The sequence below is a fragment of the Delphinapterus leucas genome, chromosome 19 (assembly GCF_059928025.1).
Source record: "Delphinapterus leucas isolate spDelLeu-1000000601 "Yukka" chromosome 19, BTC_Dleu_Yukka2, whole genome shotgun sequence".
Taxonomy (NCBI): Eukaryota; Metazoa; Chordata; class Mammalia; order Artiodactyla; family Monodontidae; genus Delphinapterus; species Delphinapterus leucas.
Genome location: NC_143147.1, coordinates 59,451,693 through 59,474,742, shown reverse-complemented (window position 1 = coordinate 59,474,742; position 23,050 = coordinate 59,451,693). Strand labels below are relative to the sequence as shown.

General features: G+C 43.8%; 1 protein-coding gene across 5 annotated transcripts in view; it reads left to right on the top strand.

The window, feature by feature from the left end:
* Positions 1–23,050, top strand: part of RPTOR (regulatory associated protein of MTOR complex 1) — a 349,270-nt gene that overhangs the window by 39,178 nt on the left and 287,042 nt on the right. The gene's annotated exons all lie outside the window — the stretch shown is intronic.

Here is a 23,050-nt window from a genome sequence, read left to right as displayed (position 1 = left end):
ACGGTTTCTGACCCACAAACTGACCAGCTTCTCAGTGTGTGGCCAGGCAATGGGACACACCTCAGTACTTTACATGGCTTCTATAGTTTTAACATGATTATGTGCTTCTTTTCTCTTTGAGGTGAAGGCCTATCAGTCAGGATCCAGTAAAGAAAACAATACATCCTGGGTGTTTCAACAGAGAACATTTAGGTGGGGAACTTGTTTCAGAGGAGCTGAAAGGGCAAACAGGGAACCTCGAGGCATTACGGCCAGAGGCAGCCAACACCCCCAGGTCTGGGGAACAAGGCCACTGAGGTAGGGATGCAGGGTGCTGGCGCCTCTGCTGGTACGTGGTGAGGCGGGTCCTGGGAGTGCGGGCGGAAAGAGAGGACGGTCTTCCTCCTGTCACCTGTCATCTCCCTCTAGTGTCCCTAGTGGCACAACCCCGAGAAACCTCCCTGGGACAGGAGAACTGGGGCCAGCAACCCTGGTGCCCGCATCCCATGGCAGAGACCAGCTGCTTGGACCCCAGTGAAGGCCACTCCTGGGATGTTCAGGCCTCTACACATGCACACTGACGGTATCTTAGGGTTTGCTCTGTAGATGCGCAACTGTTCTTCATCCACAGTCATTCTGCAGTTGATTCTTAGTCATATGCAGAATCTTGCTTAATCATAGGCACTTAATAGCCTCACCCAAATGAGGGGCTTCAGAAACCTTGTTGACCCCTTAAGTTGCCACCCCAACATGTCACCCATCCCACCAGAGCCTTCGAAGCCTGGGATGCTCACGGTCACTGTGTATGGAAGAGGATGGGGGAGATCAAACCTTTCCTCTCTCCCAAAGCGGTGGGAGTCTTCGTTGCTGCACGTGGGCTTCCTCTAGTTGCAGCGAGCGGGGGCTACTCTTCGTTGCAGTATGCGGGCTTCCCACCGCGGTGGCTTCTCTTGTTGAGGAGCATGGGGTCTATAGCGCGGGCTCAGTAGTTGTGGCTTGTGGGCTCGAGAGCGCAGGCTCAGTAGTTGTGGCGCACGGGCTTAGTTGTTCCGCGGCATGTGGGATCTTCCCGGACCAGGGCTCGAACTCGTGTTCCCTGCATTGGCAGGCAGATTCTTAACCACTGCACCACCAGGGAAGCCCTGTACCTATAATTTTAAAACCACTTTTCTATAAGACATTTAAGCTACTTCTGATTTTTCAATATTATAATGTTATGATGAGAATCTTTAAATCTTTGTTCAGATTGCTGGCTGTTTTCTTAGTGTAAGTTTCTAGATGTCATAAATATCTGGATATGAACATATTAAGGGGTATTGACATATTTTGCAGAATTGCTGTTCATACTAAGGCCAGCAGATCAGGAGACAATTGCCATTGAAAAGACAGTTTATTGCTCACGGTACCCAAGAGAAGAGGGCTTGCCATGCCACGTCAGGGAGCACTGGGGGGTGTCAGGATGTGGGGGTGGGGAGAACCTGTGGGCAAGCACCTTTACTGGGGTTTCTGCTGGAAGGAAGGGGCAAGGCAGGGCAAGCAGGCTTGGGATGGGCTATTTTGAGTAATTTCAGCAGGCTCTGGGGCATAGGGGCTGTCCTGAGTTGTCAGATACCTGGCCCTGCAGTGGTTAGGGCAGGTGGACAGTGGCCGGACTGTGAGAGCGCCTGTGGGAGGTAGTTGGGGGTGTGGGCTCTGGGGATGTGGTGGTTGGTTTGCGTTTGAGAGCTGAGTTGTTTACTGTCTCCAGGAATTGGCCAACCCTGAGAGGGCAGTCACTCCAGGGTCAGCAAGTCAAAGCATCAAAGCATCAGAAGTACAGGAAACAAAGGACTTGGTTAAAACAGGTTTTACTGTTTTACATGCCTGCTAGCAGGGTCTGAGAGTGCTTCTTTCCAACCTTCAGCATTGCCATTAAAATATATTTGCACTGAATTAGATACCTGATCATTTCATTGTTTTAATTATACTTTTCAAGTGCTTGTACAGCTGAACATTTTTACACACGTTATGGGTCAGTTGTATTACTTCTTTTGCTAATTGTTTGTGCTCTTTGCCCATTTTTGAGTAAGACAGTGAATGAGGTGAGCTGCAGGGCATCAGCCCTGGGTTCTCTGCACGCCCCGTACTCTGAGAATTGTTCTGTAACTCTCTGATAGCCTAGAGCGAGGGCCCCTTAGCAGCGTGGCTCCATGCTCACGTATTGACCCTGTCCTGTTCAACAGTCTTGTCAGTACCTTGGATAAAGAATTGGAAGGTGTGTTTACCATGTTTGCTGATGATACAGAATTGGGAAGGACAGGTAATAATGTAGATGACAGAATCAGGATTGAACGTGGTCTTGAAAGGGCAAAATGCTGGTAGAATGTGGTAAAACAGAACAAGGATGCACTGCAAGCAAGGCCTGAGTCTGTATCCTTCCTGCCTTCTTTCCTCCCTGCCTTCCTTCTTTCCTCCCTCCTGCCCTTCCTCCCCACCCCCACCTCCACTTTTTTCAATTCCTGTTTTCCCGCTAATTGCATAAATACAGATAAATGTTCAGCAATTCACGTGCAAAGACCTAGGGATGCTGAAAAGCTAAGTCTTTGCCTTACTGATTTCCATTCGTGGGCCTCTTTGAGACCACATGTGGAGTATCTTATTTAATGCTGGATGTTCTTTTTTGAGAGGCAGTCACAGAACAGACCAGACAGAGGATGGCCAAGGACAGTGACTAAGATCCCAAGAGGCTTGGAAGCAGAGGCCCCTTAGGGTGATTTGTAAAGAGTGGGGATGCAGAGTGAGAGAGGGACTGGCTGGCTCCTTTCCAACCCCAGAAGGGCTGCCACTGGGCATTTGAGAGGGAGTAGAGCAGCCTGTGGCTCCTGAGGGCTGACTGGGAACAGACCCCAGTGGCCCAGTGCAGCAGATTTGTCCCTCACTGGGACAACCAGCTGTGTCATCTCATTCCTATTGAAAATACTCAGGAGTAATTGGATGGCCATCTCCCAGGGTATTAGCATTTCTGTGTTGCTAGGAGGATGCTTCATGTAATGGAAGAGGGATACCAGGTGGACCTGAATTCAGAGAGCAGCTCACAGATTCCTGGCTTTGTGGCCTTAGGATGATTGATTCTTTAGTCACTCTGAACATGGTTTTCCCGTAAAATGGGGTACTGATACCTGTTTGCCGTGATTGATGTGAGTATCTAAAGAGGTAATGCTGGTAAGTCCCACTAGTGCAGTTTCTGTCTCCTTTCTTGAAAAGTTACACTGTGTGGATCCAAGATCCCCATTGCTCTAAACTGCACGGCCCTGGGGTTCTCTTAGTGCACACATAGTATGAATATCCGGCACACGTGCTTATTATGAAGATGACAGCAGGGCAGACAGGTTGTTTTAAATCTGTGACCTTTTTTTTTTTTTTAAATTTTTGGCCGCACTGTGCAGCATGTGGTATCTTACCAGGGATTCCCTGGCCAGGGATCGAACCTGCACCCCTCACAGTGGAAGCGCAGAGTCTTAACCACTGGACCACCAGGGAAGTTCCTGTGGCCTTCTTATTAGAACATATATCAGAATTTTTAGCTTCACTTATATCAGTACTTTCATTGCACATAAGAGCATCTATCAATAAAAACATGCTCTTGGGTTTTCCTTGTCCACTGCTTCTTTCTGAGGCCTGTCAACACTTGGGACCCTAGTGAGGGGTCTTTAGGGCCGAGTGGTGGGGCCTGTGCTTCTTCTGGGCCTGTTGCTGTGCTCACAGGAACCTCTGAGCTTCTCTTTTCTTCGGAATCTTTGTCTATAAAACCATAATAATAATATTGCCCTCCTAATTCTGTAAGGGAAGGGAGGAATAATTAGGTCCTATCTGGAAAGTGCTTGAGTTCCTCAGAGGAGAGGTAGATACTGCATAATAAAAACCGAGATAATCAACCACCGTAATAATGGTGATAATCACGATGATATTCATGAGCCCATGTTTTTCAGCTTGTTATGGTCATGGGTGAGACAAGGACATTTAATTTTTCTTTTTTGGACTGTGTCATGTAGAGAATTATACCTTTGCCTAGTTTCCATTTTACTGAAGGGAGAGGCCAGAGAAGATGTGTTTTCAGTTGCAAGGACGTTCACTACCGCCTGTCTCCCTGTACCTCTAGGACCCTTGTGGCTGGGCACAGTGGCCCTGACTCTGAGAAGAGTGGAAAGGGCTATTCTTGTTTACACGTAACACCACCAGGACGTGGCCCTGACTTGCTTGGGGGTAGGTAAGGCAGGGTCTCCAGAGAAATAGAACCAACAGGCTACGTGTACATAGGCTCGCATGTGACTGTGGAGGCTGATAACTCCAAAATCTGCAGGATGGGCCAGCACGCTGGGGACCCAGGGGTGAGATGAAGTTGCATTTCAGGCTTGGAGGCTGTTGCAGAATTCACTGGGGGAGAACAGGCTTTGGTTCTATTCAGGCCTTCAACTGATTGGATGAGGCCCACCACATTATGGAGAGAAATCTGCTTTGCTCAGAGTCCACTGATTTAAACGTTAGTCTTATCCAGAAGCACCCTCACAGAATAATGGTTGCCCATGTATCTGGGCACTGTGGCGCAGCCAAGTAGACACACAAAATTAACCATCACAGTGTTGTTCTACAGAGAGTTGGGTTTTTGTAGCCGTTGGACCTGGTGAACAGGCTGCCTGGAGGCTGTGTGGGTTGTGCCAGGTGAGATGGAGCTAGGCACACCTGCATTTTTATGTCTCCAACTTTTTTCATTCTGAATGCAGGGTTCTTTCTAAGCTGTAAAGGGGAATAAATTAGCATCCTGAATTACACTTTAATGAACTTTATTTTTTGTTAGTTAGGATTTTGCTGAGCGCTACAGAAAAACTACTCATGTGGGGGTTCAGAAGAGGGCTGGGGAGTGCTGGATTTTTCTTTGAGCTTTTAAGGTCGGAACTCTTGGGAACTTAAAAAGAATATGTAAAAATATAAGCATTTAAACTTTATAGGGTGACTCATAAATAACTGCCTCTCAGGATGAGTGGAATTCTTATGGGAAAAAGAACAGTGGAGTTTTCCTACCCACGTAGAGCACTACAAGACCCCATATAATATACCTCTGCATGGAGTGGAGTGTCTAGTAAGAGTGTGGTTCTTTTTCTGTGTGTTACTGTCTTTATCACGTCGCAGTGAGGTGACAGAGAATGTCCTTTTCCACAGTTTCATTTTTTCTTAATGTTTCCCCCTCCATTTCCTTGTAATTTCCCCTTTTCCAAGGACTGCCTGACTGTAGGATCCATCGCCTCACTTTTCTACCTTATGGAATGTGGATGCCATCATTGTGATGCTACTTTTACTGTTATTTATTTAGAAAGTTTTTTTATCATGAGAAAATGGGAATTATGTTTTGGACTTTAAATCAAATCTTTGGTAGCTGGTGAGTCATAAAACTTTATTAAAATAAATGATCTCAGATGTGTGGGATACTTACTGACAAGATGCTACCAGAGTTCGAACATTTAAAAGGAGCCACATATTATTTATATCAATTCATAAAATATAAAGGAGAATGAGCTGGCTATCTGGATTTTTTATCCTTTCCCCCAACTTCTTTATGCTTTTCTAAAAGAAAGTGAGAATTTGCTTCTAGTTATAGAAAGCGGGGGAAGGGGGTCAACTGGAAATTGAATTAAAACAAAATTGTGTAAGAATGTCCTTGGTTTTATAATATCCTGTTATTGTTCCAGTGCTTTAGTTTGCCATTTTTTCCTTAGCCTTATGAAGCACCTAGGGCTGCTGCGTCCATAGGGCGAGCTCTGCCACACAACTCCAGGGAGTGCCATTCACATCACTGTGCATAGTGCTGTCAAAACCCAAGTTTGTGTGCCTTAAGGAACTATATAGTTGAAGGACAATGGTGTTCTCAACGTGAATTCTACTTAGGACTTTTTGCATAGAGTTTAGAAATAAGGCATTTTATAATGTGTAATTGTGAGGAGTAACCTGGAGATTTACTTCATCTAGAAATTTGTTATTTTGGGCTTGGGTTTTTAAATATTTGAAAGCCTGCTAAATAAATTCTCTAGTAACTAGAGGTTCAAAAATTGTGATATTTATGAAAAATAGTCATTCTAAATCTGCTTCCTTTTACAATCTAGTCATATACGCAGTCTGCTCAGAGTCCTTCAACGTAGTGCAGTAAATATTGCTTTGAAGTCTTCTGAGTCCCGTGTTCTCAGTCGTGACTGTGAAGTAACATTTCCAGCACACATCATAATGCTCTTTGCAGTTTGTCACAAGGTTCTGGGCAGCTGGGCAGATGAAGGGGCCGAGAGGCAGGATGCTGAAGATCTGTGAGGGCATCAATCCTCTGTTTCTGGCACAGATTTAATTGTTTGGTTCAAGTGGGAAGCCATACGTTAACTTCTATTTCAACCCATCCTGAGCTCTCCTACAGATGGTAGTTTTATACAGGCCTATTTTTCTCTGAAATTGAGCCTGAGAGACAAAAATTCGTGCTCAAGTTGTCACAGGTGTTGCTGGATTGAGACTTGTGGAACTGGTTGGATGCCCTCTGACCACCTGGGCCACACTCTCTTGTGTAAGCTGGCATGCCACGACCCCAGATGACATCTTGGGGAGAGTTACCTGCCCAGATGGGGATGTCTGTTTTCATTCCACTTTCTATATGGTCCAACTGTACATTGTACACTGTAAACCATACAGTGACATTCCCTTTTTGAGAAAGTAAGAATTAAGGAATTAAAGAGAGAACATGGTTGAACGGTTTGGGCATGCAAAGTGCCATGGGGTCCTCTTTTATAGCCCTGAAGAGTTCCTCTGATCACCTGCTGTGTCTGTGCTTTGCCAGATCTCTCCTCACCTCTGGCCTCCAAGAGCCTAGGTTCAAGCTCCCGGGTGGACACAGAGAGCAGCCCCAAGTGACTTCTGCCCCTTTCACATGAGCCACGCTCAGGAACAGCTGGAAGTCGCTCCCAGGGCTGAGTGTCCGGTTGCTTCCAGCTCTTTAAGGTTTAGTTCAAATGTCTAATGTTTCCTTTGCTAAAATTCTTTTGTTTCTCGTGGTCTTTATCACTTTTTTGCTATGTATTATAGTTTGTATTATAGTTAGACTGGCTTTTAGCATTCTTGATGGTGAGAAACTCCTCCCTCCCACATTAGTGAACAGACGGTTTTCTAACTGGTCTTCAGAAATGTCTGTTGAGTAAAAACATGAACCAGTCATGTACCACTTCATCTATGTTTTCTTAACCTTTATCTGTTTTAGAAATGTGCTATATACACAGAAAAGAGACATAAAACAAATACATAGTGAAATGGATACCCAGAAAGCAACACTTGAGGTAATTACTATCACATCTGGAAAGACGCCCTGTCAGCCCTCCTGTCAGGATCCCCTTGCACATAGGGTACCTGAGATGAATCCCTGTTGTCCCATAGCAGTAGTTACTCATTGCTGTAGGACAGGTACCGTTCAACAGATAGATCACAATTTAGTCATCATTCCACAGGTGTGGAATATTGGGGGTGTTCCAGTTTTTTAATATTATGAACAGTGCTGTTATAAACATTTTTATATATGTCGTTTGGTTAGCACATATACAGAATTTTTTTGGGGGGGTAGATGCCTAGGAGTATAATTTCAGGCTAATAGGGTATACAAAAATTCAGTTTTGAAGGTACTGCCAAATGGCTTTTCAGAAGGGCTGTTACTCTTCTGCCAGCTGTGTGTGAGTTCTGGTTGCTCTGCATTCTGACCAGTGCTCTTATTTTCATTGTAGTCATTCTTGTAGGTATGATTGTATTGTGGTTTTAGTTTTCATTTCTTAGAAAGAGATCCCATGCTCTTGGATTGGAAGAATTAATATTGTTACAATGGCTGTACTACCCAAAGCAATCTACAGATGTAATGCAATACCTATCAATACCTATGACATTTTCCACAGAACTGGAACAAATAGTCCTAAAATTTATACAGAACCATACAAGACCCAGAATTGCCAAAGCAATCATGAGGAAAAAGAACAAAGCAGGAGGCATAACACTCCCAGACTTCAGACAATACTACAAAGCTACAGAAATCAAAACAGCATGGTACTGGCACAAAAACAAACATATGGATCAATGGGGAACAGAATAGAGAGCTCAGAAATAAATGCACACACCTGTGGACGATTAATCTTTGACAGAGGAGGCAGGAATATACAATGGGGAAAAAACAGTCTCTTCAGCAAGTGGTGTTGGTAAAGTTGGACAGCTGCATATAAATCAGTGAAGTTAGAACACACGCTCACACCATACACAAACATAAACTCAAAGTGGCTTAAAGACTTAAATATAAGACAAGACATCATAAAACTCCTAGAAAAGAACATAGGCAAAATATTCTCTGACATAAATCGTACCAGTGTTTTCTTAGCTCAGTCTCCCAAGGCAATAGAAATAAAAGCAAAAATAAACAGATGAGACCTAATCAAGCTTATAAGCTTTTGCACAGCGAAGGAAACCATAAGCGAAACAAAAAGACAACCTATGGACTGGGAGAAAATATTCGCTAATGATGTGACTGACAAGGGCTTAATTTCCAAAATATATTATACAAACAGCTCCTATAATTCAACAACAAAACAAACAACCTACTCGAAAAATGGGCAGAAGACCTAAGTAGACATTTCTCCAAACAAGACATACAGATGGCCAATAGGCACATGAAAAGATGCTCATCGTCGCTAATTATTAGAGAAATTTGAATCAAAACAGCAGTGAGGTGCCACCTCATACCAGTCAGAATGGCCATCATTAAAAAGTCTGCAAATGACAAATGCTGGAGAGGGTGTGGAGGAAAGAGAACCCTCCTACACTGTTTGTTTGTTTTTTTTGGCTGCATTGGGTCTTCGTTGCTGTGCGTGGGCTTTCTCTAAGCTGCGGCGAGCGGGGGCTGTTCTTCGTTGTGGTGTGCAGGCTTCTCATTGCGGTGGCTTCTTTTGTTGCAGAGCACAGGCTCTAGGTGCACGGGCCTCAGTAGTTGTGGCACGTGGGCTCAGTAGTTGTGGCTCGCGGGCTCTAGAGTGCAGGCTCGGTAGTTATGGCACACAGGCTTAGTTGCTCTGCGGCATGTGGGATCTTCCCGGACCAGGGCTCGAACCCGTGCCCCCTGCATTGGCAGGCGGATACTCAACCACTGCGCCACCAGGGAAGCCCCCTCCTACACTGTTGGTGAGAATGTAAATTGGTGTAGTCACTATGAAAAACAGTTTGGAGCTTCCTCAAAAAACTAAAACTAGAGTTGCCGTATGATCCAGCAATCCCACTCCTGGGCATATATCCAGACAAAACTCTAATTTGAAAAGATACATGCACCCCTATGTTCATAGCAGCACTGTTTACAATAGCCAAGGCATGGAAACAACCTGAATGTGCATCGACAGATGAATGCATAAAGAAAATGTGGTTTATATACAATGGAATATTACTCAGCCATTAAAAAGAATGAAATAATTTGATTTGCAGCAATGTGGATGGGCCTAGAGATTATCATACTAAACGAAATAAGTCAGAAAGAGAAAGACAAATACCATGTGATATCACTTAGATGTGAAATCTAAAATACAACACAAATGAACATATCTACGAAACAGAAGCAGATTCATAAATATAGAGAATAGACTTGTGGCTGCCAAGGGAGAGGGGGTGGTGGTAGAAGGATGGATTGGGAGTTTGGGATCAGCAGATGCAAAAAATTATATATAGGATGGATGAACAACAAGGTCCTACTGTATACCACAGGGAACTATATTCAGTAACCTGTGATAAACCATAATGGAAAAGAATATGAAAAAGAATATATATATGTATAACTGAGTCACTTTGCTGTACAGTGGAAATTAAACACAACATTGTAAATCAACTACACTTCAATAAAATTAAAAAATAAAGATAATTTTCATTTCTTTTGTAACTAACGAAATTGACTTTTCATCTACTCACAGGTCATTGGGCTAGCCTCTCCGTGAAGTGCCTGTTCAGGGTTTTGCCCATTTTTCTGTTGGTTGTTTTGTACTGATTTGTGGGAGTTCTTTGCATGTTCTAGATTAAGTCCTTTTTAAATGGGTTTGATGTGTGGCACATTTCTTTTCCTATTCTTTAATATGATTTTTCAGTCTTTTTATGGACTCCTTTGATAAACAGAAATACTTATACTATAGTTGAATTTATACCATAGTATAAGTATTTCTGTTTATCAAAGGAGTCCATAAAAAGACTGGAAAATCATATAAATATTTTCTGTATAGTTCGTGCTTATGTTAAAGTCTTTTCCTACCCTAAGGTCAAGACTTTGTCCTATAATGTATCCTAAAAGCTTTATAGTTTTGCTGTTTATATTTAGGTCTATAACTAGGATGACCATAAGTCCCAGCATGCTGAGGGCAGTCCTAGTTTATACCTGCTGTCCTGGCATAATTATTCATAGCATCCTTTTTCACTCTATAAAGTGTCCAGCTTGAGGGTAAATTATATAATCAAACTATCTATTGCCTACCCAGCATTGCTTTTTGCATATGGTGCGAGGTAGGGGTCCAGTTTTGTTTTGTTTCATATGAATATGTGAAAATGCACCAGCACTTTTTATTTCCAAGGACCACCATTACTCCCCTGTGGTGCTGTCTTTGTTATAAATCAAGTGCTGAATATGCTTGGGTCTGTTTCTGGTCTTTTGGTGCTGTTCTGGGGACCTGTTTGTCTCTGTGCCAGTGTCACTCTCTCATCTATATGGCTTCATGTAATCTGGACATGCAAATGGTCCCATCTTGATCCTCCTCAAGAGTATCTTAGCTCTTCTTGTCCCTTTCCATTTCTTTATACATTTTAGGATCAGTGGGTCAAATTCCATGGAGAGGGCAAAAGATGTCGAGATTTTGGTTGTGATTTAATCTAATCTGTAGGTCCGTACATCATTTGGGCAGAGAATTGACATCTTTCAATATTAAGTTTTCTAATTTTCCATGTCGGAGTCTTTCATGTCTTTCATTGAATTTATTCCCAGATATTTGAATTTTTAAAGGCTATTTTGATGGTGTCTTAGAAGCATTATAATGTTTGTTCTGGTGCATGGGAATGCAGGTTATTTTATTTTATTTTATTTTTAAAAATATTTATTTTTGGCTACGTTGGGTCTTTGTTGCTGCACGCAGGCTTTTCTCTGGTTGCCGCAAGTGGGGCCCCCTCTTCGTTGCGGTGCGTGGGCTTCTCATTGTGGTGGCTTCTCTTGTTGCGGAGCACAGGCTCTAGGTGCGCAGGCTTCAGTAGTTGTGTGGCACGTGGACTTAGTTGCTCCATGGCATGTGGGATCTTCCCGGAACAGGGCTCAAACCTGTATTCCGTGTACTGGCAGGCGGATACCTAACCACTGTGCCACCAGGGAAGCCCTCAGTTGATTTTATATACTGATTTAGTATACAGCAGCCTTGCTTATTAATTTGAGTATTTGAGTATTTATCCACATATTCTTTTGGATATCTGTAAACATAATCATAGTCTTCTGCAACTAATGACAGATGTGTTTTTTCTGTTCCAATCTTTATATGTACATTTCCTTTTCTGTTTTTAACTGTGCTACACTGACTAGGACTGGTGTTGAATAGCAGTGGGGGTATCCTTAGCTTACTCCTTATCTCAAAGGGGAAACTTTCAATCTTTCACTATTAAAGATGATTTTTGCTACAATTTTTTATAGACTGTCTTGATCAGATTAAGGAATTTTCCTTTTCTTGTTACACAAGTTGTTTTTGTATTGAGTGGCTATTAAATTTTATTTAAATACTTGTTCTGCATCTATTGAGATGATCATATGCTTTTTCTCTTTTTATTTGTCAGTGTGGTGAAATTGAAGTGTGCATGTACACACAAGTGCGTGTGCACACACACACAGTGTTTTTAATAGTGAAACCTGTCTCACATTTCAGATATAACCCTACTTGGGCATCATGTCTCATGCTTTTTATGCATTGCTCTGTTTGGTTTGCTTAAGTTTTTTTTACCTGTATTCTTAATAAGAGGGACCTTTCTTTCCCCTTGTACTTTTTGTCTGTTGGGTTTTAATACCAAGGTAATGCTAACATAAAAATGCAAGTTTTGGGAATGTTTTCTATTTGTTTATTCTCTGGCTTTCAGTAAGATATGTAGAACTTTGCAGTTACCCATCCAGATCTAGTGTTATCTCTGTGGGACGTTTTTTATTATGATTTGTTTTTTAAATGGTTATAGGAATTTTCATGTTTTCTATGCCTTCATGAGTCAGTTTTGTAGAGTTGTATTTTTCTAGGAATTTGACTTTTTATCTAATAAAGTTAAAAAATTTAGTGGTATAACATTGTTCAAAGTGTCCTCTCCTTATCTTTTCAATGTTTGTAGAGCTTACTCTTTTATTCTTCATAGTGGTTATTTGTGCCATTTCTCTTTTTTCTTGATTAGTCTCACGGGAACATCCATTCTCCACAGGGGCAGGACTGCCCCAAGGGGAAAAGTTGGTTCTTGGTGGAGGGGACAGAAAAATTCTTTTTTTTTTTTAAAAAAAATTTTTGTTTATTTATTTATTTTTGGCTGTGTTGGGTCTTTGTTGCTGTGTGGGCTTTCTCTAGTTGTGGCAAGCGGGGGCTACTCTTCGTTGCGGTGCGCGGGCTTCTCATTTCAGTGGCTTCTCTTGTTGCAGAGCACAGGCTCTAGGTGCGCGGGCTCCAGCAGTTGTGGCTTGCGGGCTCTAGAGCGCAGGCTCAGTAGTTGTGGCTCACAGGTTTAGTTGCTCTGCGGCACGTGGGATCTTCCTGGACCAGGGATCGAACCCGTGTCCCCTACATTGGTGGGCAGATTCTTAACCACTGTACCACTAGGGAAGTCCCAACAGAAAAATTCTTATTCTTCATGCATGAAGCACAGACGTTCATCCAGTACACAGATATGCAGCATTTCTGCAGTATTAGAATTTCATGGGGAGGGCCATCAGGAAAAAAAAAGTTTAAAAAGGCTCTTTGGGGGGGCAGTGGTGAAAAGAAGGCTGGGAAACACCTCACTGGAGGTTAGTCTTTTATAGAAAGCCAATTTGTGTCTTTATCAGTCTTCTCTTCTGTATATTTTTTTCTATTTTATCAATTTCTGATCTTTATTTCCTTCCTTTTAGTATCTTTGGGTTTATCTACTTTCCCCCTAACTTCTTGTGATCAGTGCTTATTCATTTATTCTCAGCTTTTCTTCTTTTCTTCTATTTGTGTTCATGGCTATGCCTTCCCCTCACCAGTGTGGCTTTACTCTGTCCCACCCCTCCCCCTAAGCTGTGATCTCTCCATCTACTTCCCATTCAAAGGCCCTGAGGCTGGAGCGAGTAAGGCCCAGGCGAGGAATAGAAAGAAGGCTGGATTCAGAATAGAAAGAAGGCTGGATTCACTGTAGCTGGTGAGGAGAAGGAGCGATTGGCCTGAACTGTCATGCTGGGGCATGTGGACCCTGGTTAGGAGTTTGACTTTATTTTACGTGTGTTAGGGATCCATTGCTGGGTTTTATCAGGGGAGTGGTGTCATTTGACTTCTACTTAAGAGACTGGAGAATGGACTGTAGGCTAGGAGAGACTCAGGCTGCTCTGGTCTACAGGTAGGAGGTGCTGCTGGTTCGCCCTGGGGTGGAGGCGGTGAGATGGCAAGAGGAGGGCAGATTTGGGATGTGCATTGTGGGAGAGGTGACAGGACAGTATCACACAGTTGAGCAAGTTGTTTATAAAAATAACCTTTATTGGACAGATCATTAATTGCCCTCTCTGACCCAGTAGCTCTTAGTAAGCTGTAGCTTTGTAACTTTTCATTTTCCTCCATGATTATTTAGTGTCCTAACAGAACAGGAGACTTATTGGGGCAAACAGCTCTCTAGGAACATTTACTTTAAGTATTCCTGCAATTCTTGTGATAAATAAAGAAAATTCAGTGCAGTATGTTTTCACATTCCTACATGCTCAGTAGTACAATTCTCAGAGTGTGTTTGCAGACTCCTGGGGGGTCTCCATGACCCTTCCAGGGTTCCGTGAAGTCAGTTACTGAGACTTTGTTGGCTTTTCCCCCTGTTGACATGTGCCCTGATGATGCAGGAGTGGCCGGTGAAGCTGCTGTCTGAGTGTGGCTCAGGCAGCCACCCCACCCTGGGCTGGACATTGTGTTCTTCCTAGCCTCGCACTCACTTGCAGTAAAAAATAATGCCACTTTCAATTAAGATGAAGCAGGAAGAGACTGTTAAATCTTGACCCTTTAGGCCACTTATTTATAATATGCCTAAAGCACTTCTGCATATTGAGATCTGATGGTTGTCTCAAGGAAGAGCACTTGTGCAGTTGAGTTACGAGCTGAACTGTTTGTTTTTTTTTCCATACAACATTGTTTTTCCTTGAAAGAACAACTGTAAGAATTTTCTCAAAAATGAAAAGTGAGCTGTCACTTCAAGGGAAACAACTGATGGTATCTGTTGCATTGGCAATGATAAAATTTGAACTTTTGATTGGAAATTAAATGTTGGAAAACTTGTATCTGCCACTGTGAATTTGATGGTTTCCCAATGCCTAAAGCCTTTTCTGATGAGACCAATTGTGACGGTACTCAGTGTGGTGGTTTGATGTTGGAGAATGAAATGCATCAACGTTTGGAAGGTCCACATCCCTTGGTGACCCAGTCTTTCTAGATGACCGGTGCATGGTGTCACAAAATCACGTATGGGTCAAAGAGCCACTTAAAGCACAAAATGGAATGCTGGAATTTAATGTAACAGAGTTGGAAGTGGCTTCAGGGTCTACATGGCAAATAACCTTTTGAGAAACTACCACTTGTTGAGTTTTGGTGTAGTATCAAAAAATATTGACAATTATTTGAAAAGACTACATATAGATATGCAGCTTCATACCCGGGTGAGGCTAGATTTTCTTTATATATTGATACTTCAGAAGAACATATTGCAACAGACTGAATACAAAAGGAGATAGAGAATCCTGCTGCCATCTATTAAGTCAGACATCAAAGCAATTTGCAAAAATAAAAACATTGCCACACTTCTCACTAAAGCTTTTTTGTTTGGGAAGATAGAGGTTTTTTGTTTTTGTTTTGTTTTTTTAAAAATAAAATATGTCATTTATATTAATACATAATAGGCTTGTAATTAATTTTAAATGAATTAATAAAAATAAACCCTCAGTTTTAACTTATCACATGATAAACATTGGTAGTTACAATTGGCAAAAAAGGTCTTTGATACCTGCCATAATTTTTAAGAGTATAAAGAGGTCCTGAGACCGAAAAGGTTGAGAGCTGCTGGTTTATAGAAACAGAAATGGTAATGATCTTTCAGTTCTTTCAATGTAGGAGGTAAACCTGGGCTTCTCAATCTGACACCAACATTTCCGACCGTCAAAGGCAGACTCCTTTCTGTGCTGCTGTTCTTGCCATATAATGCTTTACGTGAAGTGCTTGCATTTGGGCAAAACCATGCCCTTCAGCATGTGATGCCAGCATGGGAGTGACACTTGCAGTATTTCCTTTCTGCCACCTAAATCAGGAACTGTGTGCCCTGCCTGTGTGTGGAAGAGCTTGTCTGAGGGCTCGAGCACAGCTCAAGAATAAAGCCATTTGGGCTTCCCTGGTGGCACAGTGGTTGAGAGTCCGCCTGCCGATGCAGGGGACACGGGTTCGTGCCCCGGTGCGGGAAGATCCCACATGCCGCGGAGCGGCTGGGCCCGTGAGCCATGGCCGCTGAGCCTGCGTGTCCGGAGCCTGTGCTCCGCAATGGGAGAGGCCACAACAGTGAGAGGCCCGCGTACCACCAAAAAAAAAAAAAAAAGAATAAAGCCATTAAAAATCAGCAGAGAGGACTTCCCTGGTGGCACAGTGGTTAAGAATCCACCTGCCAATGCAGGGGACAGGGGTTCGATCCCTGGTCCGGGAAGATCCCCACATGCTGCAGAGCAACTAAGCCCCTGTGCCACAACTGCTGAGCCAGTGCTCTAGAGCCCGCGAGCCACAGCTACTGAGCCTTCGTGCCACAACTACTGAAGCCCGCGCGCCTAGAGTCCGTGCTCCCCAACAGGAGAAGCCACTGCAATGAGAAGCCCGTGCACCGCAATGAAGAGTAGCCCCCACTCGCCGCAGCTAGAGAAAGCCCGTGCGCAGCAACGAAGACCCAACACAGCCACAAAAAAAGAAAAAAAAAAAAAAAAAGCTGAGAGAACTAGCCATTACTGAAAACTGAACATTTTAATTAAAAATATCCATCACAGGGTGGCTCTTCTCTTCCTTTATTTCTCAAGTGTGGTGGACGTTAATCAACAGTGGCTGCACTTGGTTCGTGGTAACTGCCATTTGGTGAGTGGGATTTCTTCCCATGAAGTGCTTAGAGATAAAACCCTGCAACATCTGTTCTGGTGACAACTATCCCTTTTTTATTTTAGTTTATGTATATTTCAGAAATTAGAGCTAGGGGGTTATGAGACCTTCAGCAGGAGCTTAGTAAATGCCTGCTCTGTTGTGTGCGCCTGAGGGTCAGAGAAAGAGAAAGTACGCGACTAACACATGAATTCAGTGGTAATCCTTCCTGTTCACTTTGTTTTTCACTTGGATTAATTGATGGATTGACGTTATTTGGGTGTGAGAGGCACCCAGGTGTTATAGAGAGGCAGTCAACACTACCTAAATCTTCTACTTTTTAAAAAAAAATTATTTATTTGACTGCGCCAGGTCTTAGTTGTGGCACACAGGATCTTCGTTGTGGTGTGCAGTATCTTTAGTTGCAGCATGCAGAATCTCTAGTTGCAGCATGCGGAATCTCTAGTTGCAGCATGTGGGATCTTTAGTTGCAGCATGTGGGATCTTTAGTTGCGGCATGCAGGATCTAGTTCCCTGACCAGGGATTGAACCCGGGCCCCCTGTGTTGGGAGCGTAGAGTCTTAACTGCTGGACCACCAGGGAAGTCCCTAAATCTTCTACCTTTGAGAGAACATTGACTTTTTTTTTTTCAAAATTATTTGATTGGAATTGGCAAAAGGGTCAATATCATGATTCTTTGTTCTCCTGTTTATATATATATATTTTAATAAGATACGGTAGAATTTGGGCTTGGGTTTTCTGCCTTTGAAGTTGTTGTGCCTAAAAGTTGCTCAGATTAGGGGAAGGATGATAGAATTTTAAAACTTTTTAAGACTTATTAAGTGGGCTGTTTTGGGGTTTCTACTGCAGCGTAACAGCAGGATTCAGATGGATCTTCTGATTGTATAAAAAGAAATCGAGCCTTATACCAGCCCCCAACTTACTTCTTAAACATCTAGTTTTATTAGATAGAAAACAAGCAAAAGCACAACAAATGGAAGCCTGGAAACTTGCAGTAAAATCTGTGACTCTCCATGGAGAGGACTTGCAGTGTGTTAGATGGTCGTGATCATGCGCAGGGTATTCGGTTACCGGCTGAGGTAGGCAGCACCGTCTTGGCAGAAGCAGGTTTTTTTGTTTGTTTGTTTGTTTGTTTTTTAAGTAATTAATTAATGTATTTATTTCTGCCTGTGTTGGGTCTTCGTTGCCGCGTGTGGGCTTTCTCTAGTTGTGGCAAGCAGGGGCTACTCTTCGTTGCGGTGTGCAGGCTTCTCATTGAGGTGGCTTCTCTTGTTATGGAGCACAGGCTCTAGGTGCACGGGCTTCAGTAGTTGTGGCACGTGGGCTCAGTAGTTATGGCTCTTGGGCTCTAGAGCACAGGCTCAGCAGTTGTGGCACACGGGCTTAGTTGCTCCGTTGCACGTGGGATCTTCCTTGACCAGGGTTCGAACCCGTGTCCCCTGCATTGGCAGGCGGATTCTTAACCACTGCCACCAGGGAAGTCCTAGAAACATTTTTATGAGTCTGTGCATCCCCTCTGTTTATAAGGTGTGTGGGATATGGTTTTGGTTTTGATATTTTCAGTAATATTGCCAAGCTATTTGGATTTTTCTTGTAAGGTTTCTGGCCATCAACCAGCTGCCCTGCTGTTTTGGGTTGCAGTGTTTTGGGGAGTTTCCAGGAAGTTTACTAAAATATAATATTTACTTATTTTTTGGACTGATATAAGTTTGTCTTGATAACATTTATGGTTGTTATCATTTTCATTGTATTGCCATTTAAAACTAAGGCAGATTAGTTTCAATGTTAGTTCATGCTGTCTTAGGTTGAAAGGGTTTATTAATGTGAACTCGGGTTGTGATTAAATGCACATTGGAAGCCAGGGTCCTCCAGAAGCAATTTTTGTGGGGCAGCAGTTTTGTTTACATCTGTATCATTCATATTTACATTTTATTTTAAGGAAATCTGCTTATCCCTGCCATGTCCTCATTCTCACATCTTTCAAGTTGGGATTGGAATTAATAATAGAGGATTGACCTATCATTACTTTGCAAATGGTAAAAAAATGTCAGAAAGAAGTATGTTTATCTTTTTGGCTACATCTACTATAAAATTTTTTTCTTGAATTTCCCTTTTTCCTCTCTTCAAGGTCTGGCAGGCACTGTTAGGCTGCAACTTTTTGTTTTAAATGTTTGCCTTAACAGCTATGGGTCCTCTTATGGGCTAGTACATTTGTGGTCTTCCAGAGGGCATGTGATACCTCGGGTTTACAGCTAGTTATGGGACCATTTGTGGTGCTTCTCTGTGATGAGGAGGAGGATACCCAGGTTTGTATTTTATTTGACTTATTTCTTAGATTGTGTACCTTTTATATTTTATTCTTTCATCATTGATGATGGTGCTGGTATTTAAGAACTCCAGTATAGAAAGCATTTTGGAGAAAAGCCCCGTGCATTTTAATTTTGATGATGTTTCCCTCTTGTTTAAATGGACTCTTGCTGAGGTGGAATTGGGAGAGGTAGAGTTCAGCAGGGGACCTGGTTGTCATGTCACAGGTTCATCGCATGTTCTCAAAATGCAGCATAATTTGCTCTTACAAGAGGATAAAGATTCTTGTTTTTGGCCTGGGGGTTTCCGTGCACCTGGCTGCGCTTGAGAGGCACTCAGGTAGCATGATAACAGTTCAGATGTCTGCGGTGTGTAACAGTCGGTTCGTCCAGTGGGTATCTATCCCGTGGGAACTTTTGTTTGGCATGGTGTTTGGTTTGACACTGGAGGGAGTTTGCAAGAAGGGGAAGACATAGCTTATATTGTTGGATCCAAGTGTGGGACTAAGGCACCCAAAACAGCGAAGCAGAAACTTATGAGGCAGTTTGTGGTTGAGCCGAGACACTGAAGCTGAGGCGCCCAGCAACAGGGGCAGAGCCCAAGGCTCGTGTCACGAACCAACCTTAAACTCTGTTTAGAACCTGTCTTCACTGAGGAATTAATGAAAAATGGAATCCTGTGTACACAGGTGTGCTTGTAATGAGATTTCTTACTACAGTGTAGGACTTGGAGGTGAACAAATAGACAACAGAAAATGAAGGCAGATTGTATTTTTCCCCATACAGTCACTGTGGCTTTCCTGTTTCTTCCATGGAGGAGGCGTCTCTGTTCCCTCCCCTTGAATCGGGGCCACTTGTGACCATGGGCCCTGTGACCTAGAGGCTGGGTCATGCGAGGCTTGCCTCTGATCCGCTGGGGTCCTTGTTTCTGGAGCCGTCCCCTTGCTGTGAGGACACCTGTGGCCACGTGAGAGGCTGCAGAGGCCCCCCTCCTCCCCAGCTGTCACTCATCCCCTGCAGGGCTCTTCCCAGCTCTTGACCTGTGGAGGCTGTGAGCACAGTGGTGGTTTCACACACGGAGTAAGGGGGTTTGTTAAGCAGCAGTAGATGATGTGAGCACATTTTGGAAGCTGGAAACAGGTATTGCCATGATAAAATCCTAAAGCCTTTGGCATTGGCTTAGGGTCCAGGTGGCGGGCAAAAGTCTAAGGGCCTCGCAGAAGCTTTAGGGCTGGGGATGGGGTGGGCATGTGGTGTCTGTCTCCCTCCTCTGCCTGAATGGACAGTAAGTAAGCCTGTGGGCCTGGCTGGATTTGGGCCACATCCCTGAAAGGAAAGGAGGTACGTTTTATTGTGAACTGGAGGAAAGGAGCTCCTCGTTATGTGATGGTGGCGCATTTGGGCTGTTGCTGTGATAAAGAGCAGAATACACAAAATGTATTTAATGAACCCAGTAATTTAGTTCAGGAGATTTCCAGGCAGAATATTCAAAGAGCCACCTGGCTTCCACTTGGTGCCTGTGATAGAACTGGAGAGGAGGCAGGTGAGCTAAAGAACAGCGTTTCAGTATAAAGAGACAGGACTTGCTGGGTTCAAAAATAAAACTTTCTCATTTCCAGCCTCTCCTCCAGGCAGAGGGTCCTCAAATGAAGGAATGGCTTCAGGCAGTTCGCAGATCTAGGCTGGTCTGTGGGAGCCTTTGCTGAGGCCTTGGATCTGGGCTGTGGTCTTTCCCTCAGCGGCTGGCCTCTGAGAATCAGAAGGATGCTGACCCTCAGCCTGGAAAGGGAGACGGGGACAAAGGGCTCCTCTCTTCATGGGTGTAGCTTTGTCTGATGGAGTGGATTATAAATTGTTACACAAAAAGCCCACAAAGATTGTAAGAGATTACGTATCTGCTTGAACTGAAACAGAACAAAATGAAAAAAGGCCTTTGGACCTCCAAACTTGTACTGGCAGGAAGCAGGCTGAGAAAACTCCCCAGCTGCAAACGGGCTACTTTTTATGGGAAATGAAGTACATCTGAGAGGCTGGAACCACGAGCCCCAGAGCACAAGCACCAGGCAGCAGACCAGAGCCCTAATCATGGCTCTGGGTGTGTGTGCCCCTGCTGTCCTGTGCCGACCCCTCCGTGTGTGTGGGCTATGTGTATGTTTCTAGTTCATAGGCCTTTAGATCTGAGGGAACACGTGACGAGCCTCATGCTCCCCTGACGTGGTTTAGATGATGAGATCCTGGTCTTCAAGCTGAGGTGGTAACCTCGTGGGCCTTGGAGCCTTGGGGAGGTGCCAAGTGCATTTTGCATGTGGACGGATGTGAACTGTGGCCAGAGGGTAGACTGGGCTGGTGGATTGTATTTTCCAAAGAGGACCACACAGCCATCTCCCATCCCACACAGTGCCACTGCAGTGTGGTGGTGACACTCCTTTCACTGAGAGGCCACATCCTTTTTCCTTCCTCTGGGGCCTGGGCCATCTGTGACCATGATAGAAATGATGCTCTGTGCCTTGGGGGCTAAAGACAACACAGCTTCTGCCTGGTTCTCGTGGGGATGCCCATGCTTGGAACCTAGCCACCATGGAAGCCCAGACCAGCCCCACTTGGGAAGCTACTCACTGGTATTCCTGTCATCCCAGCCCGCACCACCATCAACTGCTAGGTGTGAGAGAGAAGCTTCCAGGTGGTTCCAGTGTGAGTCATCACCAGCCTTTGTGTCTTGCCAGCTGAGGCCCCAGACATTGAGGAGCAGAGATGAGCTCTTCCCTTCGTCCCTTTGTGAATCTCTGACCTGTAGAATCGCCACTAAGTGGGTAGTTTGTTGTGTGCCCACAGGACGTGGAACCCACTCTCTCCGCATCGCAGCAGGCACTCATGTATTAGAGGTGGTGTGAGGCCCCACAGAGATTCACGAAGTTTTAATCTCACACATTCCAGTTTTCCTTAAACTTTCTATGGCATATGATTCCATAGTTTTGCTGCCAAAGAACACTGAGTTTTCTTAGGTCCTTCCATTTGATGGTCATCACAGATGGGATGCTTTGTGCCTTGTACCTTTCCATGTTTATATGTTTTGGAGTGTTTTTCTTGACACACAGTGAGAAGTAGGAACTGTTATGGTGGTTGGATTTGCAATCTGCCTAACTCACTATGCCATTTATTTTTGTTGTGAAAAATATCTCAGTCAACTGGAATAATTTCACTTTTATCCAGGCAATTTATCCTGTGGACTTTGTTAAGCAAATTGAAAATGATTTAAGTCTAATTTATCCTGTTTCATGCCAAGAGAAACCTATCAAGAAACTGTTACAGCAATGAAATGTCAGGATGAGGAGGACTTGGCATAAATGGTTACTTTTCTGAGAGCTTAAGACTGGTTGGTTAAAGGTCTAATTTGTAATCAGGTACTAATAAGCATTAAATCTGAGAGCCTGGGGAGGAAGATACATTTCTGACCCATTCAGTGCTATTTGTAGGAGTTGGCATATCCTTTGAAGGTTTGAGGGAAGGATCGGGAGAAAAGTTGATTATTGTTTGATTGTACACATATGGTCTGCGTCAAAGGCCCTCAAGACACCCCCTTGCTCCCCCCCCTCCCCCGATGATTCACTAGGACTCCCAAGACTCAGCATGTAGTAGTCATGGCTGCGACCATTACAGTGGAAGGAGACAGAGCAAAACCAGTAAAGGGAAAAGGTGCATGGGGCGAAGTCTGGGGAAAACCAGGCAGAAGCTTCCAAGGGTCCTCTCCCAGAGGTGTCACACAGAACATGCCTCACTCCCCCAGGAACGAGTTAGGACAAGATGTGTGGAATGTTGATGGCCAGGGAAATTTGGTAAAGACTCAGCACTAAAGGTTCCTATCTGGGGCTGGTCATGTAGGCAGCCTCTGAGTGGCAGGTACTGAAATTCCAGACTCCCATAAGGAAAACAGGTATTCAGCAGGAAGCCAGTTTCAGCCAAATACTGAAATATGATATAGTTATAGTCACAAAAGGGAAGTGTTGGAAGATAGATAGATAATGTTGGAAGAAGAAAAGACTTAGTTTTTTAGAATTTCGTGTTAAGTATTGGATAGAAACTGAACTTTCCTGAGCTTCTGTTCTATGCAGGTACTAAATGATGGCAGAGTCCCTTTTTGTTTGTTTCACTTTTACTTTTTTTTTTAACATCTTCATTGCAGTATAATTGCTTTACAATGGTGTGTTAGTTTCGGCTGTATAACAAAATGAATCAGCTATATGCATTCATATATCTCCATATCCCCTCCCTCTTGCATCTCCCTCCCACCCTCCTTATCCCACCCCTCTAGGTGGTCACAAAGCTCTGAGCTGATCTCCCTGTGCTATGCAGCTGCTTCCCACTAGC